Genomic DNA, 26444 nt, shown 5'->3' with positions numbered 1-26444 from the left:
ACAATCTTTTTCGTAAGCCCATCACATCAACTTTGATGTATTCTAATGGTAATGTACAATGTGTAGAATAATCAGTATGAGTATGATTGCGGCAGTCAAGTAAATTACGAAGTTATATGGCAAAATGTATATGGTTGATAGGAACTCGCATCAGGAAAAGTGCACAATCTTTTTCCTGAGCCCATCACATCAACTTTGAGGTATTCTAATGGTAATATACAATGTGTAGAATAATCAGTATGAGTATGATTGCGGCAGTCCAGTAAATTAAGAAGTTATATGGCAAAATGTATATGGTTGATAGGAACTCGCATCAGGAAAAGTGCACAATCTTTTTCCTGAGCCCATCACATCAACTTTGAGGTATTCTAATGGTAATATACAATGTGTAGAATACTCAGTATAAATATGATTGAGGCAGTCCAGTGATTTACGATGCTATAAGGCAAAATGTATATGGTTGATAGGAACTCGCATCAGGAAAAGTGCACGATCTTTTTCCTAAGCCCATCACATCAACTTTGAGGTATTCTAATGGTAATATACAATGTGTAGAATAATCAGTATGAATATGATTGCGGCAGTCCTGTAAATTACGAAGTTATATGGCAAAAAGTATATGGTTGATAGGAACTCGCATCAGGAAAAGTGCACAATCTTTTTCCTAAGCCCATCACATCAATTTTGAGGTATTCTAATGGTAATATACAATGTGTAGAATACTCAGGGTAAATATGATTGCGGCAGTCCAGTAAATTACGAAGTTATATGGCAAAATGTATATGGTTGATAGGAACTCGCATCAGGAAAAAAGCACAATCTTTTTCCTAAGCCCATCACATCAACTTTGAGGTATTCTAATGGTAATATACAATGTGTAGAATAATCAGTATGAGTATGATTGCGGCAGTCCTGTAAATTACGAAGTTATATGGCAAAATGTATATGGTTGATAGGAACTCGCATCAGGAAAAGTGCACAATCTTTTTCCTGAGCCCATCACATCAACTTTGAGGTATTCTAATGGTAATATACAATGTGTAGAATAATCAGTATGAGTATGATTGCGGCAGTCCAGTAAATTAAGAAGTTATATGGCAAAATGTATATAGTTGATAGGAACTCGCATCAGGAAAAGTGCACAATCTTTTTCCTAAGCCCATCACATCAACTTTGAGGTATTCTAATGGTAATGTACAATGTGTAGAATAATCAGTATGAGTATGATTGCGGCAGTCCAGTAAATTACGAAGTTATATGGCAAAATGTATATAGTTGATAGGAACTCGCATCAGAAAAGTGCACAATCTTTTTCCTGAGCCCATCACATCAACTTTGAGGTATTCTAATGGTAATATACAATGTGTAGAATACTCAGTATAAATATGATTGCGGCAGTCCAGTGAATAACGAAGTTATATGGCAAAATGTATATGGTTGATAGGAACTCGCATCAGGAAAAGTGCACAATCTTTTTCCTAAGCCCATCACATCAACTTTGAGTTATTCTAATGGTAATATACAATGTGTAGAATACTCAGTATAAATATGATTGAGGCAGTCCAGTAAATTACGAAGTTATATGGCAAAATGTATATGGTTGATAGGAACTCCCATCAGGAAAAGTGCACAATCTTTTTCCTAAGCCCATTACATCAACTTTGAGGTATTCTAATGGTAATATACAATGTGTAGAATAATCAGTATGAGTATGATTGCGGCAGTTCTCTAAATTACGAAGTTATATGGCAAAATGTATATGGTTGATAGGAACTCGCATCAGGAAAAGTGCACAATCTTTTTCCTGAGCCCATCACATCAACTTTGAGGTATTCTAATGGTAATATACAATGTGTAGAATACTCAGGGTAAATATGATTGCGGCAGTCCAGTGAATTACGAAGCTATAAGGCAAAATCTATATGGTTTATAGGAATTTGCGTCAGGAAAAGTTTCGGTTTGTAATAGATGTGGGTTGGTACGCCTGCGGACGCCACAAACGTGTTTTGCAGGGATGTCGGAAATACAAATCAATGACAATACGGTGCGAAATGATGTTTTTATATTCATATAATGTCAATTATACATTGATAAAACGTGTATACAAGTTAAAACTAATTAATTAACGTATTTTAAAAGGCATATTTGAGACCGTACTGTACATTATACGTAGCTTAGGCTTAACATAACGCGATCAATTAAAACTCCGAACATAAAAAGTGCATAATCTTTTTTCCCAAGCCCATCACACCACCTTTAAGCTATTATAAAGGTAATATACAATGTCTAGAATACTCAGTATCTATATAATTAATACGCTACATGAAACTTTGTCGGTTGAACTCCTCCGCCATTTCTTAACCGATTTTATCCATTGACGTCTCATTGGAAAGAGCGTGTCGCGTAGATTTGCAAACTGGCCTTACATTTTTGAAAAAGTCCCTTGGGCTCTGCCCAAGTGGCTTAGAAAGGTCCCATGTTATCCTTATGAAGAACATATTGTTTACATTTTGATCAGCTGTATAATTTAATTGCTGTTATTTATTTTTCAATTCAATGAAACGCATTGAGTACATTTATTTACTATTCGAGTTTGTGTAAACATAACCCCAAGACGCATCGTGTTAGTATGGTTGTATCTAAAATTGGTGTATTTATCGTTGTTTTGTGTCGCTATGACGGATCGTGTTAGCATGATTCTAACTTAAATTTGTGCATTTGTTGTTTATTCCTTTTAAATGCCTCCGACGCGACGAAAACGAAACATAGACAGGAGGCGTAATCGTGATAACAACCGCAGCTACAGAACAGTGACTGTAATAGGCTTAACCAGCTTAACTCATCAGTCAGCACCTGACCCTGGACAATCTCAACTACAGTATTAGGTTACAAATGAGCCCTAACGCTACACCGAAACGACTTTTCATTCTCAATTGGCCCTCTATCAATGACCTGTGTTGCCTGTACAGCGAGGCATTTTGAGAAGGAGAAAACCGGCCGGAATGCTTTAGGTTTATCAATAACGAAGATAAGCATGGTCTGAGTTACACACCGGTCGGTAATCTTTGAGTTGACTCTTTTTTAAACTCATTTTAAATATGACTGTTATTCGTTTTGAAATAACTCCTGTAATACTTTGAAATTGCTCGAATTCGAGCAACATGTACACTAGTAAATATGATTGAGGCAGTCCAGTGAATTACGAAGCTATAAGGCAAAATGTAAATGGTTGATAGTAACTCGTATCAGGAAAAAGTGCACAATCTTTTTCCTGAGCCCATCACATCAACTTTGAGGTATTCTAATGGTAATATACAATGTGAAGAATACTCAGTATAAATATGATTGAGGCAGTCCAGTGAATTACGAAGTTATATGGCAAAATGTATATGGTTGATAGGAACTCGCATCAGGAAAAAGTGCACAATCTTTTTCCTAAGTTCATCACATCAACTTTGAGGTATTCTAATGGTAATATACAATTTGTAGAATAATCAGTATAAATATGATTGAGGCAGTCCAGTAAATTACCAAGTTATATGGCAAAATGTATATGGTTGATAGGAACTCGCATCAGGAAAAAGTGCACAATCTTTTTCCTAAGTCCATCACATCAACTTTGAGGTATTCTAATGGTAATATACAATGTGTAGAATAATCAGTATAGATATGATTGAGGCAGTCCAGTAAATTACCAAGTTATATGGCAAAATGTATTTGGTTGATAGGTATTTGCGTCAGGAAAAGTGCACAATATTTTTCCTAAGCCTATCACATCAATTTTGAGGTATTCTAATGGTAATATACAATGTGTAGAATAATCTGTATAAGTATGATTGAGGCAGTCCTCTAAATTACCAAGTTATATGGCAAAATGTATATGGTTTGATAGGAACTCGCATCAGGAAAAAGTGCACAACCTTTTTCCTAAGTCCATCACATCAACTTTGAGGTTTTCTAATGGTAATATACAATGTGTAGAATAATCAGTATAAATATGATTGAGGCAGTCCAGTAAATTACCAAGTTATATGGCAAAATGTATTTGGTTGATAGGAATTTGCGTCAGGAAAAGTGCACAATATTTTTCCTAAGCCTATCACATCAATTTTGAGGTATTCTAATGGTAATATACAATGTGTAGAATAATCTGTATAAGTATGATTGAGGCAGTCCTCTAAATTACCAAGTTATATGGCAAAATGTATATGGTTTGATAGGAACTCGCATCAGGAAAAAGTGCACAACCTTTTTCCTAAGTCCATCACATCAACTTTGAGGTATTCTAATGTTAATATACAATGTGTAGAATAATCAGTATGAGTGTGATTGAGGCAGTATCCTAAATTACCAAGTTATATGGCAAAATGTATATGGTTGATAGGAACTTGCAACAAATAAGAATGCATTATATTTTTTCTATGCACATCACAACAACTTTGAGCTATTCCAATTGTAAAATACATCGTAGTTTATAATATTTATGAATATGATTGAGGCAATCAAGTCAATTATCTGTGGAGAAATCTGAGGTATAATCTGAGGAGAGGTAACCTTAACGAAAGGGAAACAAAATGAAACTGCTTTTTCAAAAAGATAAAAATTTAAATAAGCTATTTTATTTACTTTATAAACATATCGTGTACGAAAATAATCTATTTACACAACCTTAAACTATAAGCGTTAGCAAAACATGTTGGAAAACATAAAGATAAAAAAACAACTAACTAGAATAATATCTAATTTGTTCCATTATACTGTAATGTTTTACCGAAACTCTGATCCATGATTCCTGTGGATCAAATAATTTCATTTGTAGTTTTAGATTTTAGTCTAGGTGTCCGAATTTATTGTGCCGATTAGCTTATAGACTTTTCATCCTATTGTAAAACGATTTTTTATGTTTGTTTCAAGACGTTAGTGTCACTGTACGCTTAAGTCGACAATGTATTATTTTATTTTTCTGTGTGAGTTTTATGAGTAGCGCTTTACTGTTCCACTGTATTACAATAGTTGGATAATTTTATTTGCTTAATCAATGTTTTAAGTAGTATAACTGAAGTAACAAGATACCCCAGCCACAGAAAACCAGCGGAATAAGTGAATTTCTATTTGCTCGATTGGATTTTCATCAAAATATCTCCTTAAATAGTCATGTTTATTCCGAAGTTAAATAATAACCTAAGTTTAATTATGTTTAAACTTCTCATTCTTGATAAACTACTTGATTTTGATTTTTCATATACAGTAGTATCAATATTGAAGTTTACACATAGTACATTGAATTATATTTCAGTAACTTATTCCATATATATCAATATTTCCAAACGCAGCCTATTGCTACCGGCAAAAGTTACGTTGGCATTGTTTTCGTCAAAACCTTTTAAGTTAGTTTATATATTAATTACTATTCTGAATCCTGAGCCCTAAACGTGGTTTATATACGAAGTGATGTTGGTGTTCACTAACCTAAATAAAACGACTTGATTGAATTTAAATAAATGAATTAGTTTTGTTTTTATTTGATTACAGTTAAATACGAGTTTGATCGTACAGAGACTGGACAAATGTATTGAAATTGGGAAAACCGACAAATATTCTATTATTTTGTCATGATTGCAAAAACTGTAGTGACGAATAAATCAATGTGAATTTATATTTATAACCTTGTTACCGACCTCTTCTGATGGACTGAGAGCTAAGGAGGTCGTCTTTGGAAAACGCCGAAATATGTCTGGGGTTGTAAATTCTTGGCTAGCAGCTACGAAGGTCAACGAACGTCAAAGAGATGCCGCTGTCTCGGGTTTTCCTTAAGGGTTGGTTGTTAACAGGTGTTCGCACGGAGACACTATAGGGAGAGAAAGTAGGGACGGGAGCGGCACCATGTCGGTCAGTGCTAGATCAAAGCTGTGAGACGGCCCCGTCAGCCCATGTATTTCATACTTTTTTTGTAGTCTCGGGGAGAAATTCCAAGCCGGGCGTGGCGCCGTTTTCAATTTCAACACTTCCTTATGAAGCCCCTGACCTTGGTTGAATTAAATCTTTTTTCCCTACGCTAAGTTTGTTAGTTTATGGTAATATGTTATAAACAACAGACGAATAAGACGTTATACCATAATAATATTATGATGGACTACCATTAGACATTTAAGGCTTCCTTGAGTAAAGTAAACTCACTTACTTACCTCAATGAACCACACGATCACAGGCGAGAGGATAGATGTATGGGTATTCATCTATAATATCGCCTGTGATCGTGTGGTTAGAGCATGATTATTGAATAGTTAGGTCAACCATATACATTTTGCCAGATAACTTCGTAATTTACTGGACTGCCTCAATCATATTTATACTGAGTATTCTACACATTGTATATTACCATTAGAATACCTCAAAGTTGATGTGATGGGCTCAGGAAAAAGATTGTGCACTTTTCCTGATGCGAGTTCCTATCAACCATATACTTTTTGCCATATAACTTCGTAATTTACTGGACTGCCGCAATCATACTCATACTGATTATTCTACACATTGTATATTACCATTAGAATACATCGAATTTGATGTGATGGGCTTAGGGTCAACATTGTGCACTTTTTCCTGATGCAAGTTCCTATCAACCATATACATTTTGCCATATAACTTCGTAATTTAGGGGACTGCCTCAATCATATTTATACTGAGTATTCTACACATTGTATATTACCATTAGAATACCTCAAATTTGATGTGATGGGCTTAGGGTCAACATTGTGCACTTTTTCCTGATGCAAGTTCCTATCAACCATATACATTTTGCCATATAACTTCGTAATTTAGGGGACTGCCTCAATCATATTTATACTGAGTATTCTAGACATTGTATATTACCTTTATAATAGCTTAAAGGTGGTGTGATGGGCTTAGGAAAACGATTATGCACTTTTTTATGTTCGGAGTTTTAATTGATCGCGTTATGATAAGCCATAGCTACGTATAATGTACAGTACGGTCTCAAATATGCCTTTTAAAATACGCCAATTAATTAGTTTTAACGTGTATACACGTTTTATCAAGGTATAATTGACATTATATAAATGAAAAAACATCATTTCGCACCGTATTGTCATTGAATTGCGTTTCCGACATCCCTGCAAAACGCGTTTGTGGCGCCCACAGGCGTACCAACCCACATCTATTACAAACCGAAAAAGCGCCGATGAAAAGAGCCGCTAACTTCACGACGGTAGAATTTATTAATGCCATTAAACTTAGTACAGTAATAACTTAGGCAACGTCAAACAGTACAACACATAGGTATGTAGCATTTTTGAGTGTTTCAACTTAGATACTACTTTATCCACATGACATTGGTGGCTTAACCTACAAGTTTAAAAAATCTTCTACAGTGTAAAAGGCGTTTGTTTTTAAGAATGTCACTGGAAATCAATCTATAGGGAAAAGATTTACCGTAGCATTTCTGTTTTCAGATTTAGCATTTTGACGATTGCAATGCATGTTATATCATGTTAAAAGCAATAAAGACATTTCATTTCTGATAAACATTGTGATGAAAATAGTTTGGGTACTTAGCGCAAGCCCTATTATGCCTGCCTGCCTAGTGAAACCTAATTAATAGAACTAGGCCTACATCGAAACCTGGTGAGTACGACCATAGATTAAACATACTTTACTCCCCATGGTACGACTTCTAAAAAATAGGTAACTTTGGCATGCAAATTACTCTAGAACTATTAAGTATGATCATGACTTGTGTGAACCTGGCAATAACTTGGCAATAAGTAGTGCGCGCGCCCGATAAAATCTATTGCTGGCCGTATTGCAGAAAAATACGTCCGCGAGCAATATTAACGATGATGTCAACAGATAGAGGACACTTCAACGGACACGACAGTATCAACATCATGTACCTGGGGGATTTTTTATGGGGGGTAAAACCAGCAATAAGTAGTGCGCCCAACTGCTAAAATCTATTAGGTACCGGCCGTATTGTGGAAAAATACGTCCGCTAACAATATTACCGATGATGCCAACAGATAGAGGACACTTCAACGGACATGACAGTATCAACATCATGTACCTGGGGGATTTTTTATGGGGGGTAAAACCAGCAATAAGTAGTGCGCCCGCCTGATAAAATCTATTACCGGCCGTACGGTATTGCGGAAAAATACGTCCGCGAGCAATATATTAACGATAATACCAACAGATAGAGGACACTTCAACAGACACGACAGTATCAACATCATGTGTACCTGGGGGATTTGTTATGGGGGGTAAAACCAACAATAAGTAGTGCGCGCGCCCGATAAAATCTATTGCCGGCTGTATTGCGGACAAATACGTCCGCGAGCAATATTACCAATGATGCCAACAGACAGAGGACACTTCATCGGACACGACAGTATCTGTTTACTGTTTAGTATTTACTGTTTAGTAATGCTGATTTGTAAATTCATTGTGTATCGTATACTTAACAATTTAAAAAATTTAGTTATGGGAAATATAACAAATTACATCCGAATGATAAAAAAGACAGCTGATAATAACATCTTCTTGAAGGATTTGTTCATACTTGGAAATGCGTAGTCGTATTACTTGCGCTATGAGGTTACCTCGCAAAAGTTCACACCCACTACAATCCGCAATATCTGAAACATTCCCACAAACTATTAAATGGAATCCTATCCTATCTTGACCAGAACTTACTTCTATTTACCTGTGTTGTGTGATTCAATCTGTGTCTGTCTGTTAGTAGAATTTGTAAAAATCAATATTAGTTGCTTCAAAAATTCCAAGGTCTTGACTTCCAAAGAGACAGATTAATTTTTGACAGTTCTTGTTGTGAGTAGTAATTAAAAACATGAAATAGAATTTTTCACCTACAATCTTATTTGCTGATATCCATTCTTTCCATTGTAGTAAACTCACAGCATGACTACTTCAAAATATTCCATGATTTAATCTCATGGAGCAAAGAAATGTGTGGTCTCAGATCAATTTAGCAATATAGCCATAAATGTTGGCAATTACTATTATTGTGCTTTAGAAAGATTCCGTTTATCTATTTACATAAAGATTGTTTTACCCTATGATTATTATATTCCTCGGGTAGATAAGATACTTACATAGGTAGTAGAATACAGCTCCCTCCCTCTCTGATGACGCCTTGATGAAAGCTCGCAGGATGGTGAGAAGAGAGTAAGGAAATCATGTCAGTGGGTTGGAATAAGGTGCAAGGGATACTTTGGTTAAAGGACACCCGGAATAGGGAGAGGAGCCTAGACAAAATGTTTTTGAAATACCCCTTCTCTCTGACCCCAAGGACCCCCTCGGCCATGTTCGGTTGGAGGGCCTCCCGTTTCTACCACAATGTTACCGTAGTATGGCAGGGCCGTAACACAAGCTTAAAGTGCATATTACTAATCAAAACCTGTTTTCAAAACTCAAAATAAAAATTTTGAATTTAATTAAATGTATATCGCACGGTTTATGAGTTTTGAAATTTTGTAAGGGCCGAAGCCCATTTAACCCTCCTTACCACCCCTGGCAAGAATCTTAGAAGTTTAATCATGCAAAACCTGACATAGGAATCTAGTTTTACATCCCTTTTAACTTACCTTACTAATACCTCCTTGGCAATTCAATCAAGGTTTTAGTCCTTGCCAACAAGTTGCCTCCACTATTGCCTGTCTGCTGTTTATTGCTACCATTAGATCAATTAAAAATAGCTGTTAAGAATTTGTTATTATTGAATCACTGTTTTTAGACCTAAAATAGAATATTTTGACATGTAAAGTATTTTATTATTTGTATTGTTTGTTGACTATATTGACACAGCCTACACAGAATTAAATGATTTCTATTGATTGGTGTCTCTGGTACCTATATAGACTGATTTGATTTGGTCAATTGATGTCCCCATACCCCCCCACTTACTGGCTTTGCTTAAGTAGATAACCCTTGAGAGTTATATTATTGCTTTTCATGGTTAAACTTCTAAAACTTTTACCAGGCTACTGAAAAAATATCTTAATAAAACACTTAGCACAAAATATATATGTCTATCGTAAAACTACCCCCTAACTTAAAGAAGGCGTATCAATAACACCTATTTATTAGAACAAATATAAAATTTTAATTTATGTAAAACTACACAACTTACGCCTACTTTTTTATGCATGATTTTCTTGTTGTTTTTCTTCTTCTGATTCTTTAAACTTATATTAACAACCAAATCAACTATCCAACTTTATGACTTATATCTGAAATCGCGTCAAATCGACATTCATTTGTATGTTCGTGCAACAATATATATGATGATTTGAAACTGGGCATGGAAATACATAACTACACACACACAAAATGAAGCATCTTGAATTTGAAGATCCACTCGAAGATGTCTTGTAGAGGAGGGCCTGATACTAACCTATCATAACTAATAATGTGTTTGTAATATAATAATTTTTGAACTATCTTCCTAACACTCTATCTGATAAAAAGAACCTGAAAATCCCTAATCTGTTCTAAAGGCCTATGGCTAACATATTCATTAAAAAAATTAGTAAATTTTCGCCTAACACTATCTAATAAAAACACCTGAAAATCCCTGATCTGATATAAATTTAACCCTGATTAATAATAAATTTAGTTAACTGAGATATCCTCCTACTGCAATTGTCTCCTATTTGCTTGAATTTTGAAATTCTAATCTGTAAACAAAATATTGTCTCAACCAAATACAATTTATCCATCCCTAACCTCTTTGTAATAACCTAAAACTAAACGATGGGGATTTTTTCAGTGAAGTGAAGACTCAATCCGATGAATGATGGCAGAACAATACACACAAAAGGAAAGTTCCTACCTTTGGTACGACAGGAACCGAAAACCTGCAAAAAGCATAGTCCAAGTGAGCAAAAAACATAATTTAAAAATAGTCGTTTAGCCTCTGGATTACTGTATTATACTTAAAATGATTTACAATATCTGCATATAGTAATCCTTTGTTGCTGATTTTGGCAACTAGTTTCGGTTCTTCTAAACCATCTTCAAGCCTAGAGGTGTCGAGTAATCACTTCATTCGAAGGTTGTTAAGAAACAGAGTTCAATCATTAAAATAACACGATAACACAGAACGGACACACATTACAAAAAAACGTGTGTTGTATATGTTTAATTTATTGAACTCTGTTTCTTAGCGACTTTCTAATGAAGTTATTACTTGGCACCTCTAGACCTGAAGATGGTTCAGAAGAACCAAAACTAGTTGCCAAAATCAGCAACAAAAGATTACTATACGCAGGTATTATAAACCATTTTAAGCAAAAAACATCAGTTTAAAGATAGATTTTGTCAGTTTATTTTACAAAGATATTGAAATGTTGTCTTTTAAATTATATATATTTAGCATTTACAAACTCAATTTTATTAATCATGCCATTATTGCAAATAACATGAACTCTCCACTGAAAAACCCATGAAATAAGATCCATTGAAACCAAATTAAGTACGGATTGATACTAAAACTATGAGGCTGTTTGTAACAAAAAAGTCTACATTGAGCAGGTGTCCTAGCCGAAGAGGCTATTCAAATATGGTACCAAGGTCGTATTACTTATGTTTTTAAAATATCTTTTATCAAATTTTTATTTATCATTTACTGAAACATTTAAAGATTTAGTTACAAGAAATATAAAATACCCCCGCCGCAGCAAACCTGCAGACTAAGCGAATTTCCATTTGACTGATTGGATTTACACTGAAATGTCTACCTAAAAATATAACATTTATTCCCTATTTAAATAGAATTAGTTTAACAAGTACTTAGGTTTGCTGCATCACGGAGGGTAAAACTGTTGTTTTTTTTTTAATGTGAATAGTTTCGTAAGAAATAAAAACATTTTCCAAATTTGATCAAAATATGTTCACAAACAAGCAAACTACAACAGTTTACTTATTCTCCATAAGAATAACATGGGAATTTTAAATTTACAATTTTTTGGAATTTTCTCCGTAACAATTAGGCGCATAATAACGCTTCAATATACTAAGTTATTTTTTTTTTAAGCTCTACAAAATGGTTTGGAAATAAATTGCTAAATTTTATGTTTTTTGGGTCAAAAATGGGAAAAACCTATTTTTACCCCATAAAACCCCCCGTAAACCCCCGTTCCCATGGTCCGATCATGCTGGATCGCGAACTCGTTCGAATAAACGTACGTTTACACGTTTGTACCAAATTTCATCAAAATCGGATCATTTTTGCTCGAGTTATCGTGCTGACGGACACATATATATATATATATATATATATAAATATATAAATATATATATATATATATATATATATATGAATTTGAACGGATGGTGTTTTTGGCCTCTAGGGACCTCAAAACGAAAAAAAAAATCGGTCCCGCGTCCAGGTCTTACCATGAGTACTACGGTAATAGCTTATTCCCTATATGGGAAATTCGCTAAAATTACCTCAGAATTCTACAGAAGACACCTGATGTCAAAATCTTCGCAAAGGAAGTTCATGCGTGTATTTCATTCTATGAAGATCTTCTCGCAAAAGTTGTAACACCCGCACGACAGTCAGAAAGATCTAAAACAGTTACAAAGAATTGTTATAACGTATCCTACTTGACAGCCACTTATTTTAAATTACCGGTGTTTAATGATTCTATAGTTTTTTTGGTCCCACAACTATAGGATGATGAGTAATGTAATAGTATTAAAAAACATAGTAAAATATAATTGACGCTTCCACCATGTTCCATGATTGTTTGTTTCTCAACAGCTATCGCCAAACTATAGAGGAGAACTTGATTCCAAACCTATCCTTACTAAATGTTCCATCCATATTGTCCAACAGGTTATAGTATTTTATTAGTTTGGTGTTTTGCTTCACCACTGACAAGATTGTTCTTGAACCTCATACGGGAAAAAGATCAGCTCAATATGGCCAGAACCTTAAAAAGCTTTAAGAGACCTTTTAAAGTGTCCATGTATTTATCAACTATTTACTTATTTGTTTCAAACAGTAAATCACGTGTAGGATAGTTACCGTCTGGGACGAAAGTGTTTGAGGATCCTGACGTTGGACGGAATACAGCTGCGTTAAATCTCATGCTATGGTTTTGTTAAGACTGGCAGACACCACAGTGATAAGCCTGCAACAAGGCACGTCAAGGTGTTAAAAGGATTAACACACTTACAATTAAATACATACGTTTCTTGTAAAATCAACCAAGTCTAGAATTTCATTTACAATATAACTTTATTTACCTATTGTACTTTGACATATATACTGACTTTTCTGATTATTCGGGACAAACACCAGTACTCGGTTAGATAATTTAAATATATCATGAGGTCTATTTTAATTGTTAAATTTTTTCCAAATAATACATGGGTTTAGTATTTACATACTACATATTTATACTAAACAAGTTTACTGTTTAGTAATGCTGATTTGTAAATTCATTGTGTATCGTATACTTAACAATATAAAAATTTAGTTATGAGAAATATAAAAAAATTACCTCCGAATGATAAAAAAGACAGCTGATAATAATATATTCTCGAAGGATTTGTTCATGCTTGGAAGTACGTAGTCCTATTACTTGCTATGAGGTTTTCTCGCAAAAGTTCACACCCACTACAATCGGCAATATCTGAAACATTCCCACGAACTATTAAATGGAATCCTATCCTATCTTGACCAGAACTTACTTCTATTTACCTGTGTTGTGTGATTCAATCTGTGTCTGTCTATTAGTATAATTTGTAAAAATCAATATTAGTTGCTTCAAAAATTCCAAGGTCTTGACTTCCAAAGAGACAGATTAATTTTTGACAGTTCTTGTTGTGAGTAGTAATTCAAAACATGAAATAGAATTTTTCACCTACAATCTTATTTGCTGATATCCATTCTTTCCATTGTAGTAAACTCACAGCATGACTACTTCAAAATATTCCATGATTTAATCTCATGGAGCAAAGAAATGTGTGGTCTCAGATCAATGTAGCAATATAGCCATAAATGTTGGCAATTACTATTATTGTGCTTTAGAAAGATTCCGTTTATCTATTTACATAAAGATTGTTTTACCCTATGATTATTATATTCCTCGGTTAGATAAGATACTTACATAGGTAGTAGAATACAGCTCCCTCCCTCTCTGATGACGCCTTGATGAAAGCTCGCAGGATGGTGAGAAGAGAGTAAGGAAATCATGTCAGTGGGTTGGAATAAGGTGCAAGGGATACTTTGGTTAAAGGACACCCGGAATAGGGAGAGGAGCCTAGACAAAATGTTTTTGAAATACCCCTTCTCTCTGACCCCAAGGACCCCCTCGGCCATGTTCGGTTGGAGGGCCTCCCGTTTCTACCACAATGTTACCGTAGTATGGCAGGGCCGTAACACAAGCTTAAAGTGCATATTACTAATCAAAACCTGTTTTCAAAACTCAAAATAAAAATTTTGAATTTAATTAAATGTATATCGCACGGTTTATGAGTTTTGAAATTTTGTAAGGGCCGAAGCCCATTTAACCCTCCTTACCACCCCTGGCAAGAATCTTAGAAGTTTAATCATGCAAAGCCTGACATAGGAATCTAGTTTTACATCCCTTTTAACTTACCTTACTAATACCTCCTTGGCAATTCAATCAAGGTTTTAGTCCTTGCCAACAAGTTGCCTCCACTATTGCCTGTCTGCTGTTTATTGTTACCATTAGATCAATTAAAAATAGCTGTTAAGAATTTGTTATTATTGAATCACTGTTTTTAGACCTAAAATAGAATATTTTGACATGTAAAGTATTTTATTATTTGTATTGTTTGTTGACTATATTGACACAGCCTACACAGAATTAAATGATTTCTGTTGATTGGTGTCTCTGGTACCTATATAGACTGATTTGATTTGGTCAATTGATGTCCCCATACCCCCCCACTTACTGGCTTTGCTTAAGTAGATAACCCTTGAGAGTTATATTATTGCTTTTCATGGTTAAACTTCTACAACTTTTACCAGGCTACTGAAAAAATATCTTAATAATACACTTAGCACAAAATATATATGTCTATCCTAAAACTACCCCCTAACTTAAAGAAGGCGTATCAATAACACCTATTTATTAGAACAAATATAAAGTTTTAATTTATGTAAAACTACACAACTTACGCCTGCTTTTTTATGCATGATTTTCTTGTTGTTTTTCTTCTTCTGATTCTTTAAACTTATATTAACAACCAAATCAACTATCCAACTTTATGACTTATATCTGAAATCGCGTCAAATCGACATTCATTTGTATGTTCGTGCAACAATATATATGATGATTTGAAACTGGGCATGGAAATACATAACTACACACACACAAAATGAAGCATCTTGAATTTGAAGATCCACTCGAAGATGTCTTGTAGAGGAGGGCCTGATACTAACCTATCATAACTAATAATGTGTTTGTAATATAATAATTTTTGAACTATCTTCCTAACACTCTATCTGATAAAAAGAACCTGAAAATCCCTAATCTGTTCTAAAGGCCTATGGCTAACATATTCATTAAAAAAATTAGTAAATTTTCGCCTAACACTATCTAATAAAAACACCTGAAAATCCCTGATCTGATATAAATTCAACCCTGATTAATAATAAATTTAGTTAACTGAGATATCCTCCTACTGCAATTGTCTCCTATTTGCTTGAATTTTGAAATTCTAATCTGTAAACAAAATATTGTCTCAACCAAATACAATTTATCCATCCCTAACCTCTTTGTAATAACCTAAAACTAAACGATGGGTATTTTTTCAGTGAAGTGAAGACTCAATCCGATGAATGATGGCAGAACAATACACACAAAAGGAAAGTTCCTACCTTTGGTACGACAGGAACCGAAAACCTGCAAAAAGCATAGTCCAAGTGAGCAAAAAACATAATTTAAAAATAGTCGTTTAGCCTCTGGATTACTGTATTATACTTAAAATGATTTACAATATCTGCATATAGTAATCCTTTGTTGCTGATTTTGGCAACTAGTTTCGGTTCTTCTAAACCATCTTCAAGCCTAGAGGTGTCGAGTAATCACTTCATTCGAAGGTTGTTAAGAAACAGAGTTCAATCATTAAAATAACACGATAACACAGAACGGACACACATTACAAAAAAACGTGTGTTGTATATGTTTAATTTATTGAACTCTGTTTCTTAGCGACTTTCTAATGAAGTTATTACTTGGCACCTCTAGACCTGAAGATGGTTCAGAAGAACCAAAACTAGTTGCCAAAATCAGCAACAAAAGATTACTATACGCAGGTATTATAAACCATTTTAAGCAAAAAACATCAGTTTAAAGATAGATTTTGTCAGTTTATTTTACAAAGATATTGAAATGTTGTCTTTTAAATTATATATATTTAGCATTTACAAACTCAATTTTATTAATCATGCCATTATTGCAAATAACATGAACTCTCCACTGAAAAACCCATGAAATAAGATCCATTGAAACCAAATTAAGTACGGATTGATACTAAAACTATGAGGCTGTTTGTAACAAAAAAGTCTACATTGAGCAGGTGTCCTAGCCGAAGAGGCTATTCAAATATGGTACCAAGGTCGTATTACTTATGTTTTTAAAATATCTTTTATAAAATTTTTATTTATCATTTACTGAAACATTTAAAGATTTAGTTACAAGAAATTTAAAAAATTACCTCAGAATTCTACAGAAGACACCTGATGTCAAAATCTTCGCAAAGGAAGTTCATGCGTGTATTTCATTCTATGAAGATCTTCTCGCAAAAGTTGTAACACCCGCACGACAGTCAGAAAGATCTAAAACAGTTACAAAGAATTGTTATAACGTATCCTACTTGGCAGCCACTTATTTTAAATTACCGGTGTTTAATGATTCTATAGTTTTTTTGGTCCCACAACTATAGGATGATGAGTAATGTAATAGTATTAAAAAACATAGTAAAATATAATTGACGCTTCCACCATGTTCCATGATTGTTTGTTTCTCAACAGCTATCGCCAAACTATAGAGGAGAACTTGATTCCAAACCTATCCTTACTAAATGTTCCATCCATATTGTCCAACAGGTTATAGTATTTTATTAGTTTGGTGTTTTGCTTCACCACTGACAAGATTGTTCTTGAACCTCATACGGGAAAAAGATCAGCTCAATATGGCCAGAACCTTAAAAAGCTTTAAGAGACCTTTTAAAGTGTCCATGTATTTATCAACTATTTACTTATTTGTTTCAAACAGTAAATCACGTGTAGGATAGTTACCGTCTGGGACGAAAGTGTTTGAGGATCCTGACGTTGGACGGAATACAGCTGCGTTAAATCTCATGCTATGGTTTTGTTAAGACTGGCAGACACCACAGTGATAAGCCTGCAACAAGGCACGTCAAGGTGTTAAAAGGATTAACACACTTACAATTAAATACATACGTTTCTTGTAAAATCAACCAAGTCTAGAATTTCATTTACAATATAACTTTATTTACCTATTGTACTTTGACATATATACTGATTTTTCTGATTATTCGGGACAAACACCAGTACTCGGTTAGATAATTTAAATATATCATGAGGTCTATTTTAATTGTTAAATTTTTTCCAAATAATACATGGGTTTAGTATTTACATACTACATATTTATACTAAACAAGTTTACTGTTTAGTAATGCTGATTTGTAAATTCATTGTGTATCGTATACTTAACAATATAAAAATTTAGTTATGAGAAATATAAAAAATTACCTCCGAATGATAAAAAAGACAGCTGATAATAATATATTCTCGAAGGATTTGTTCATGCTTGGAAGTACGTAGTCCTATTACTTGCTATGAGGTTTTCTCGCAAAAGTTCACACCCACTACAATCGGCAATATCTGAAACATTCCCACGAACTATTAAATGGAATCCTATCCTATCTTGACCAGAACTTACTTCTATTTACCTGTGTTGTGTGATTCAATCTGTGTCTGTCTATTAGTATAATTTGTAAAAATCAATATTAGTTGCTTCAAAAATTCCAAGGTCTTGACTTCCAAAGAGACAGATTAATTTTCGACAGTTCTTGTTGTGAGTAGTAATTCAAAACATGAAATAGAATTTTTCACCTACAATCTTATTTGCTGATATCCATTCTTTCCATTGTAGTAAACTCACAGCATGACTACTTCAAAATATTCCATGATTTAATCTCATGGAGCAAAGAAATGTGTGGTCTCAGATCAATGTAGCAATATAGCCATAAATGTTGGCAATTACTATTATTGTGCTTTAGAAAGATTCCGTTTATCTATTTACATTAAGATTGTTTTACCCTATGATTATTATATTCCTCGGTTAGATAAGATACTTACATAGGTAGTAGAATACAGCTCCCTCCCTCTCTGATGACGCCTTGATGAAAGCTCGCAGGATGGTGAGAAGAGAGTAAGGAAATCATGTCAGTGGGTTGGAATAAGGTGCAAGGGATACTTTGGTTAAAGGACACCCGGAATAGGGAGAGGAGCCTAGACAAAATGTTTTTGAAATACCCCTTCTCTCTGACCCCAAGGACCCCCTCGGCCATGTTCGGTTGGAGGGCCTCCCGTTTCTACCACAATGTTACCGTAGTATGGCAGGGCCGTAACACAAGCTTAAAGTGCATATTACTAATCAAAACCTGTTTTCAAAACTCAAAATAAAAATTTTGAATTTAATTAAATGTATATCGCACGGTTTATGAGTTTTGAAATTTTGTAAGGGCCGAAGCCCATTTAACCCTCCTTACCACCCCTGGCAAGAATCTTAGAAGTTTAATCATGCAAAGCCTGACATAGGAATCTAGTTTTACATCCCTTTTAACTTACCTTACTAATACCTCCTTGGCAATTCAATCAAGGTTTTAGTCCTTGCCAACAAGTTGCCTCCACTATTGCCTGTCTGCTGTTTATTGTTACCATTAGATCAATTAAAAATAGCTGTTAAGAATTTGTTATTATTGAATCACTGTTTTTAGACCTAAAATAGAATATTTTGACATGTAAAGTATTTTATTATTTGTATTGTTTGTTGACTATATTGACACAGCCTACACAGAATTAAATGATTTCTGTTGATTGGTGTCTCTGGTACCTATATAGACTGATTTGATTTGGTCAATTGATGTCCCCATACCCCCCCACTTACTGGCTTTGCTTAAGTAGATAACCCTTGAGAGTTATATTATTGCTTTTCATGGTTAAACTTCTACAACTTTTACCAGGCTACTGAAAAAATATCTTAATAATACACTTAGCACAAAATATATATGTCTATCCTAAAACTACCCCCTAACTTAAAGAAGGCGTATCAATAACACCTATTTATTAGAACAAATATAAAATTTTAATTTATGTAAAACTACACAACTTACGCCTGCTTTTTTATGCATGATTTTCTTGTTGTTTTTCTTCTTCTGATTCTTTAAACTTATATTAACAACCAAATCAACTATCCAACTTTATGACTTATATCTGAAATCGCGTCAAATCGACATTCATTTGTATGTTCGTGCAACAATATATATGATGATTTGAAACTGGGCATGGAAATACATAACTACACACACACAAAATGAAGCATCTTGAATTTGAAGATCCACTCGAAGATGTCTTGTAGAGGAGGGCCTGATACTAACCTATCATAACTAATAATGTGTTTGTAATATAATAATTTTTGAACTATCTTCCTAACACTCTATCTGATAAAAAGAACCTGAAAATCCCTAATCTGTTCTAAAGGCCTATGGCTAACATATTCATTAAAAAAAATAGTAAATTTTCGCCTAACACTATCTAATAAAAACACCTGAAAATCCCTGATCTGATATAAATTTAACCCTGATTAATAATAAATTTAGTTAACTGAGATATCCTCCTACTGCAATTGTCTCCTATTTGCTTGAATTTTGAAATTCTAATCTGTAAACAAAATATTGTCTCAACCAAATACAATTTATCCATCCCTAACCTCTTTGTAATAACCTAAAACTAAACGATGGGGATTTTTTCAGTGAAGTGAAGACTCAATCCGATGAATGATGGCAGAACAATACACACAAAAGGAAAGTTCCTACCTTTGGTACGACAGGAACCGAAAACCTGCAAAAAGCATAGTCCAAGTGAGCAAAAAACATAATTTAAAAATAGTCGTTTAGCCTCTGGATTACTGTATTATACTTAAAATGATTTACAATATCTGCATATAGTAATCCTTTGTTGCTGATTTTGGCAACTAGTTTCGGTTCTTCTAAACCATCTTCAAGCCTAGAGGTGTCGAGTAATCACTTCATTCGAAGGTTGTTAAGAAACAGAGTTCAATCATTAAAATAACACGATAACACAGAACGGACACACATTACAAAAAAACGTGTGTTGTATATGTTTAATTTATTGAACTCTGTTTCTTAGCGACTTTCTAATGAAGTTATTACTTGGCACCTCTAGACCTGAAGATGGTTCAGAAGAACCAAAACTAGTTGCCAAAATCAGCAACAAAAGATTACTATACGCAGGTATTATAAACCATTTTAAGCAAAAAACATCAGTTTAAAGATAGATTTTGTCAGTTTATTTTACAAAGATATTGAAATGTTGTCTTTTAAATTATATATATTTAGCATTTACAAACTCAATTTTATTAATCATGCCATTATTGCAAATAACATGAACTCTCCACTGAAAAACCCATGAAATAAGATCCATTGAAACCAAATTAAGTACGGATTGATACTAAAACTATGAGGCTGTTTGTAACAAAAAAGTCTACATTGAGCAGGTGTCCTAGCCGAAGAGGCTATTCAAATATGGTACCAAGGTCGTATTACTTATGTTTTTAAAATATCTTTTATCAAATTTTTATTTATCATTTACTGAAACATTTAAAGATTTAGTTACAAGAAATATAAAAATTACCTCAGAATTCTACAGAAGACACCTGATGTCAAAATCTTCGCAAAGGAAGTTCATGCGTGTATTTCATTCTATGAAGATCTTCTCGCAAAAGTTGTAACACCCGCACGACAGTCAGAAAGATCTAAAACAGTTACAAAGAATTGTTATAACGTATCCTACTTGACAGCCACTTATTTTAAATTACCGGTGTTTAATGATTCTATAGTTTTTTTGGTCCCACAACTATAGGATGATGAGTAATGTAATAGTATTAAAAAACATAGTAAAATATAATTGACGCTTCCACCATGTTCCATGATTGTTTGTTTCTCAACAGCTATCGCCAAACTATAGAGGAGAACTTGATTCCAAACCTATCCTTACTAAATGTTCCATCCATATTGTCCAACAGGTTATAGTATTTTATTAGTTTGGTGTTTTGCTTCACCACTGACAAGATTGTTCTTGAACCTCATACGGGAAAAAGATCAGCTCAATATGGCCAGAACCTTAAAAAGCTTTAAGAGACCTTTTAAAGTGTCCATGTATTTATCAACTATTTACTTATTTGTTTCAAACAGTAAATCACGTGTAGGATAGTTACCGTCTGGGACGAAAGTGTTTGAGGATCCTGACGTTGGACGGAATACAGCTGCGTTAAATCTCATGCTATGGTTTTGTTAAGACTGGCAGACACCACAGTGATAAGCCTGCAACAAGGCACGTCAAGGTGTTAAAAGGATTAACACACTTACAATTAAATACATACGTTTCTTGTAAAATCAACCAAGTCTAGAATTTCATTTACAATATAACTTTATTTACCTATTGTACTTTGACATATATACTGATTTTTCTGATTATTCGGGACAAACACCAGTACTCGGTTAGATAATTTAAATATATCATGAGGTCTATTTTAATTGTTAAATTTTTTCCAAATAATACATGGGTTTAGTATTTACATACTACATATTTATACTAAACAAGTTTACTGTTTAGTAATGCTGATTTGTAAATTCATTGTGTATCGTATACTTAACAATATAAAAATTTAGTTATGAGAAATATAAAAAATTACCTCCGAATGATAAAAAAGACAGCTGATAATAATATATTCTCGAAGGATTTGTTCATGCTTGGAAGTACGTAGTCCTATTACTTGCTATGAGGTTTTCTCGCAAAAGTTCACACCCACTACAATCGGCAATATCTGAAACATTCCCACGAACTATTAAATGGAATCCTATCCTATCTTGACCAGAACTTACTTCTATTTACCTGTGTTGTGTGATTCAATCTGTGTCTGTCTATTAGTATAATTTGTAAAAATCAATATTAGTTGCTTCAAAAATTCCAAGGTCTTGACTTCCAAAGAGACAGATTAATTTTCGACAGTTCTTGTTGTGAGTAGTAATTCAAAACATGAAATAGAATTTTTCACCTACAATCTTATTTGCTGATATCCATTCTTTCCATTGTAGTAAACTCACAGCATGACTACTTCAAAATATTCCATGATTTAATCTCATGGAGCAAAGAAATGTGTGGTCTCAGATCAATGTAGCAATATAGCCATAAATGTTGGCAATTACTATTATTGTGCTTTAGAAAGATTCCGTTTATCTATTTACATTAAGATTGTTTTACCCTATGATTATTATATTCCTCGGTTAGATAAGATACTTACATAGGTAGTAGAATACAGCTCCCTCCCTCTCTGATGACGCCTTGATGAAAGCTCGCAGGATGGTGAGAAGAGAGTAAGGAAATCATGTCAGTGGGTTGGAATAAGGTGCAAGGGATACTTTGGTTAAAGGACACCCGGAATAGGGAGAGGAGCCTAGACAAAATGTTTTTGAAATACCCCTTCTCTCTGACCCCAAGGACCCCCTCGGCCATGTTCGGTTGGAGGGCCTCCCGTTTCTACCACAATGTTACCGTAGTATGGCAGGGCCGTAACACAAGCTTAAAGTGCATATTACTAATCAAAACCTGTTTTCAAAACTCAAAATAAAAATTTTGAATTTAATTAAATGTATATCGCACGGTTTATGAGTTTTGAAATTTTGTAAGGGCCGAAGCCCATTTAACCCTCCTTACCACCCCTGGCAAGAATCTTAGAAGTTTAATCATGCAAAACCTGACATAGGAATCTAGTTTTACATCCCTTTTAACTTACCTTACTAATACCTCCTTGGCAATTCAATCAAGGTTTTAGTCCTTGCCAACAAGTTGCCTCCACTATTGCCTGTCTGCTGTTTATTGTTACCATTAGATCAATTAAAAATAGCTGTTAAGAATTTGTTATTATTGAATCACTGTTTTTAGACCTAAAATAGAATATTTTGACATGTAAAGTATTTTATTATTTGTATTGTTTGTTGACTATATTGACACAGCCTACACAGAATTAAATGATTTCTGTTGATTGGTGTCTCTGGTACCTATATAGACTGATTTGATTTGGTCAATTGATGTCCCCATACCCCCCCACTTACTGGCTTTGCTTAAGTAGATAACCCTTGAGAGTTATATTATTGCTTTTCATGGTTAAACTTCTACAACTTTTACCAGGCTACTGAAAAAATATCTTAATAATACACTTAGCACAAAATATATATGTCTATCCTAAAACTACCCCCTAACTTAAAGAAGGCGTATCAATAACACCTATTTATTAGAACAAATATAAAATTTTAATTTATGTAAAACTACACAACTTACGCCTGCTTTTTTATGCATGATTTTCTTGTTGTTTTTCTTCTTCTGATTCTTTAAACTTATATTAACAACCAAATCAACTATCCAACTTTATGACTTATATCTGAAATCGCGTCAAATCGACATTCATTTGTATGTTCGTGCAACAATATATATGATGATTTGAAACTGGGCATGGAAATACATAACTACACACACACAAAATGAAGCATCTTGAATTTGAAGATCCACTCGAAGATGTCTTGTAGAGGAGGGCCTGATACTAACCTATCATAACTAATAATGTGTTTGTAATATAATAATTTTTGAACTATCTTCCTAACACTCTATCTGATAAAAAGAACCTGAAAATCCCTAATCTGTTCTAAAGGCCTATGGCTAACATATTCATTAAAAAAAATAGTAAATTTTCGCCTAACACTATCTAATAAAAACACCTGAAAATCCCTGATCTGATATAAATTTAACCCTGATTAATAATAAATTTAGTTAACTGAGATATCCTCCTACTGCAATTGTCTCCTATTTGCTTGAATTTTGAAATTCTAATCTGTAAACAAAATATTGTCTCAACCAAATACAATTTATCCATCCCTAACCTCTTTGTAATAACCTAAAACTAAACGATGGGGATTTTTTCAGTGAAGTGAAGACTCAATCCGATGAATGATGGCAGAACAATACACACAAAAGGAAAGTTCCTACCTTTGGTACAACAGGAACCGAAAACCTGCAAAAAGCATAGTCCAAGTGAGCAAAAAACATAATTTAAAAATAGTCGTTTAGCCTCTGGATTACTGTATTATACTTAAAATGATTTACAATATCTGCATATAGTAATCCTTTGTTGCTGATTTTGGCAACTAGTTTCGGTTCTTCTAAACCATCTTCAAGCCTAGAGGTGTCGAGTAATCACTTCATTCGAAGGTTGTTAAGAAACAGAGTTCAATCATTAAAATAACACGATAACACAGAACGGACACACATTACAAAAAACGTGTGTTGTATATGTTTAATTTATTGAACTCTGTTTCTTAGCGACTTTCTAATGAAGTTATTACTTGGCACCTCTAGACCTGAAGATGGTTCAGAAGAACCAAAACTAGTTGCCAAAATCAGCAACAAAAGATTACTATACGCAGGTATTATAAACCATTTTAAGCAAAAAACATCAGTTTAAAGATAGATTTTGTCAGTTTATTTTACAAAGATATTGAAATGTTGTCTTTTAAATTATATATATTTAGCATTTACAAACTCAATTTTATTAATCATGCCATTATTGCAAATAACATGAACTCTCCACTGAAAAACCCATGAAATAAGATCCATTGAAACCAAATTAAGTACGGATTGATACTAAAACTATGAGGCTGTTTGTAACAAAAAAGTCTACATTGAGCAGGTGTCCTAGCCGAAGAGGCTATTTAAATATGGTACCAAGGTCGTATTACTTATGTTTTTAAAATATCTTTTATCAAATTTTTATTTATCATTTACTGAAACATTTAAAGATTTAGTTACAAGAAATATAAAAATTACCTCAGAATTCTACAGAAGACACCTGATGTCAAAATCTTCGCAAAGGAAGTTCATGCGTGTATTTCATTCTATGAAGATCTTCTCGCAAAAGTTGTAACACCCGCACGACAGTCAGAAAGATCTAAAACAGTTACAAAGAATTGTTATAACGTATCCTACTTGACAGCCACTTATTTTAAATTACCGGTGTTTAATGATTCTATAGTTTTTTTGGTCCCACAACTATAGGATGATGAGTAATGTAATAGTATTAAAAAACATAGTAAAATATAATTGACGCTTCCACCATGTTCCATGATTGTTTGTTTCTCAACAGCTATCGCCAAACTATAGAGGAGAACTTGATTCCAAACCTATCCTTACTAAATGTTCCATCCATATTGTCCAACAGGTTATAGTATTTTATTAGTTTGGTGTTTTGCTTCACCACTGACAAGATTGTTCTTGAACCTCATACGGGAAAAAGATCAGCTCAATATGGCCAGAACCTTAAAAAGCTTTAAGAGACCTTTTAAAGTGTCCATGTATTTATCAACTATTTACTTATTTGTTTCAAACAGTAAATCACGTGTAGGATAGTTACCGTCTGGGACGAAAGTGTTTGAGGATCCTGACGTTGGACGGAATACAGCTGCGTTAAATCTCATGCTATGGTTTTGTTAAGACTGGCAGACACCACAGTGATAAGCCTGCAACAAGGCACGTCAAGGTGTTAAAAGGATTAACACACTTACAATTAAATACATACGTTTCTTGTAAAATCAACCAAGTCTAGAATTTCATTTACAATATAACTTTATTTACCTATTGTACTTTGACATATATACTGATTTTTCTGATTATTCGGGACAAACACCAGTACTCGGTTAGATAATTTAAATATATCATGAGGTCTATTTTAATTGTTAAATTTTTTCCAAATAATACATGGGTTTAGTATTTACATACTACATATTTATACTAAACAAGTTTACTGTTTAGTAATGCTGATTTGTAAATTCATTGTGTATCGTATACTTAACAATATAAAAATTTAGTTATGAGAAATATAAAAAATTACCTCCGAATGATAAAAAAGACAGCTGATAATAATATATTCTCGAAGGATTTGTTCATGCTTGGAAGTACGTAGTCCTATTACTTGCTATGAGGTTTTCTCGCAAAAGTTCACACCCACTACAATCGGCAATATCTGAAACATTCCCACGAACTATTAAAT

Source organism: Macrosteles quadrilineatus, unplaced genomic scaffold (genome assembly GCF_028750875.1).
Source record: "Macrosteles quadrilineatus isolate MER2022 unplaced genomic scaffold, UCM_ALF_1.0 Scaffold_5__1_contigs__length_97177068, whole genome shotgun sequence".
Classification (NCBI taxonomy): domain Eukaryota; kingdom Metazoa; phylum Arthropoda; class Insecta; order Hemiptera; family Cicadellidae; genus Macrosteles; species Macrosteles quadrilineatus.
The sequence above is the reverse complement of the archived record's forward strand: the minus strand, read 5'-3'. Positions refer to the sequence as shown.